Below are 3,320 nucleotides of genomic sequence, written 5' to 3'. Positions count from 1 at the left end.
CCCCTCCCCCATTGGTGTGCCCCCCCAATTGGAGTCCCTCCCACCCCATTGGAGTCCCCTCCCACCCCATTGGAGTCCCCTCCCACCCCATTGGAGTCCCCTCCCACCCCATTGGAGTCCCCCCCACATTGGAGTCCCCTCCCACCCCATTGGAGTCCCCCAACCCCATTCCCCACCCCATTGGAGTCCCCCCCCACATTGGAGTCCCCTCCCCCCAAAGAAAGTGTTTGTATCTGAATATCGTATTTATTTTTCCTAAATAAAATTCCTGAATCGTTTCACTAAATGTTATCTTACTTACATTAATTAGGATTTCGGGAAGATTTCAACATCAATTGTGTGTGTCACAGTAAACATCATTTTTGTGTCACACTTCGAAAGGACTTTAAAATATCCCAGTGTAATGCCTGATGTTAGCACACTAAGGTCTGACAGGACCAGAGTTACCACACACACAGCAGTCACTCTCCTGTATAGTAATAACAGTGTACGACATGTCAGAGCACAAGATAACTAAATGTTCAGAGAGAAATGGAGTCAAACTAAAAATAATTTTCTTGTCATAAGGAACAGTAAATGTGGTCTATAATTTGATATTTTGCATTTTTACTCTAATTAAACTCAACCAGAATCACAAATCTTAAAATGAACCCAAAGGAGAAAAAAAACCCAGACACGCACATGTTTGAAATACACAAGGTATATTTGTCATTGATTCGGGTCAAAACAGGAAGAAACATCACAATCTTTGCTGGAGGTTTTCATGCAACAGAAAAAAGAATAATAATATTGATCCAACTGAAGGTACCAGTTTTAGAGGCAGTGGGAATTGAAGAGGGGTAGGTAGGACGGTATAGAAGAGGGGTAGGTAGGACGGTATAGAAGAGGGGTAGGTAGGACGGTATAGAAGAGGGGTAGGTAGGACGGTATAGAAGAGGGGTAGGTAGAACGGTATAGAAGAGGGGTAGGTAGGACGGTATAGAAGAGGGGTAGGTAGGACGGTATAGAAGAGGGGTAGGTAGGACGGTATAGAAGAGGGGTAGGTAGGACGGTATAGAAGAGGGGTAGGTAGGACGGTATAGAAGAGGGGTAGGTAGGACGGTATAGAAGAGGGGTAGGTAGGACGGTATAGAAGAGGGGTAGGTAGGACGGTATAGAAGAGGGGTAGGTAGGACGGTATAGAAGAGGGGTAGGTAGGACGGTATAGAAGAGGGGTAGGTAGGACGGTATAGAAGAGGGGTAGGTAGGACGGTATAGAAGAGGGGTAGGTAGGACGGTATAGAAGAGGGGTAGGTGGTACGGTATAGAAGAGGGGTAGGTGGTACGGTATAGAAGAGGGGTAGGTGGTACGGTATAGAAGAGGGGTAGGTAGGACGGAATAGAAGAGGGGTAGGTAGGACGGTATAGAAGAGGGGTAGGTAGAACGGTATAGAAGAGGGGTAGGTAGGACGGAATAGGGTTGCAAAATCCTGGCAACTTTTCCAAAATGTCCAGCTTTTTCCAGAAATCCCAGTTGGAAAAATCCCTGATTCCAGGAAAACTGAGAATCTTCCGACTGAGATTTCTGGAAAACCTGTCAAATAATTTAGCAGCAGTGTAGCAGCGACTGTTCCTCATCCAACCAGCAGGGGGCAGTGACACTGGGAGACCATTAGCAGAGGTGCAGTGCAGTATACATTCTGAAGTATGCACTCGTCCAGAGCCCTATGGGGCCTTGGTCAAAACGTAGTGCACTATATAGGGAATAGGGTGTCATTTGGGACACATTTTTCTTTGTGATCAGTGTCTTAAAACAACTCTACCTACTGCCTGTTGGCTAAGTACACATAGGAAGATAACACAAACGCATTGGGATTGAGAATGATAATGAAGCCCTTAGTGTATTCTCTATGTCTAGGAGACGAGGGAGGGAGGGAAGGAGGGATGGAGGGAAGGGGTCTGTCTCAAAGTGGCACACACGGACACACACACACACACACACGGACACACACACACACGGACACACACACACACGAGTGCGCAAAGACGGGACATGCATCTTCTGTGTGTGGTCTGGTAGACTACAGTAAGAGTGGTCTGGTAGACTACAGTAAGAGTGGTCTGGTAGGCTACAGTATGAGTGGTCTGGTAGGCTACAGTAAGAGTGGTCTGGTAGGCTACAGTATGAGTGGTCTGGTAGACTACAGTAAGAGTGGTCTGGTAGGCTACAGTAAGAGTGGTCTGGTAGACTACAGTATGAGTGGTCTGGTAGACTACAGTATGAGTGGTCTGGTAGACTACAGAATGAGTGGTCTGGTAGACTACAGTAAGAGTGGTCTGGTAGACTACAGTAAGAGTGGTCTGGTAGACTACAGTAAGAGTGGTCTGGTAGGCTACAGTAAGAGTGGTCTGGTAGGCTACAGTAAGAGTGGTCTGGTAGGCTACAGTATGAGTGGTCTGGTAGACTACAGTAAGAGTGGTCTGGTAGGCTACAGTAAGAGTGGTCTGGTAGACTACAGTATGAGTGGTCTGGTAGACTACAGTATGAGTGGTCTGGTAGACTACAGAATGAGTGGTCTGGTAGACTACAGTAAGAGTGGTCTGGTAGACTACAGTAAGAGTGGTCTGGTAGACTACAGTAAGAGTGGTCTGGTAGGCTACAGTAAGAGTGGTCTGGTAGGCTACAGTAAGAGTGGTCTGGTAGGCTACAGTAAGAGTGGTCTGGTAGGCTACAGTATGAGTGGTCTGGTAGACTACAGTAAGAGTGGTCTGGTAGGCTACAGTAAGAGTGGTCTGGTAGGCTACAGTAAGAGTGGTCTGGTAGAGTACAGTAAGAGTGGTCTGGTAGACTACAGTAAGAGTGGTCCGGTAGGCTACAGTAAGAGTGGTCTGGTAGGCTACAGTAAGAGTGGTCTGGTAGACTACAGTAAGAGTGGTCTGGTAGGCTACAGTATGAGTGGTCTGGTAGGCTACAGTATGAGTGGTCTGGTAGGCTACAGTATGAGTGGTCTGGTAGGACTACAGTAAGAGTGGTCTGGTAGACTACAGTAAGAGTGGTCTGGTAGACTACAGTAAGAGTGGTCTGGTAGACTACAGTAAGAGTGGTCTGGTAGGCTACAGTAAGAGTGGTCAGGTAGACTACAGTAAGAGTGGTCTGGTAGGCTACAGTAAGAGTGGTCTGGTAGACTACAGTAAGATTGGTCTGGTAGGCTACAGTAAGAGTGGTCTGGTAGACTACAGTAAGATTGGTCTGGTAGGCTACAGTAAGAGTGGTCTGGTAGACTACAGTAAGAGTGGTCTGGTAGACTACAGTAAGAGTACTGCTGAAGAGAGAAAAGCTA

General features: G+C 47.0%; 1 protein-coding gene across 1 annotated transcript in view; it reads right to left on the bottom strand.

Moving 5' to 3' along the window:
• Positions 1-682: 682 nt before the first annotated feature.
• Positions 683-3,320, bottom strand: part of LOC135549498 (hippocalcin-like protein 1) — a 98,240-nt gene continuing 95,602 nt past the window's right edge. The window contains exon 5 of the mRNA XM_064979509.1: positions 683-3,320. This exon is cut by the window's right edge and continues 1,649 nt beyond it. The gene's annotated coding sequence lies outside the window, so the exon portion shown is untranslated.

Source organism: Oncorhynchus masou, chromosome 12 (assembly GCF_036934945.1).
Source record: "Oncorhynchus masou masou isolate Uvic2021 chromosome 12, UVic_Omas_1.1, whole genome shotgun sequence".
Lineage (NCBI taxonomy): Eukaryota > Metazoa > Chordata > Actinopteri > Salmoniformes > Salmonidae > Oncorhynchus > Oncorhynchus masou.
Note: the sequence above shows the minus strand (reverse complement) of the source record. Positions and strands in the feature narration are given on the sequence as shown.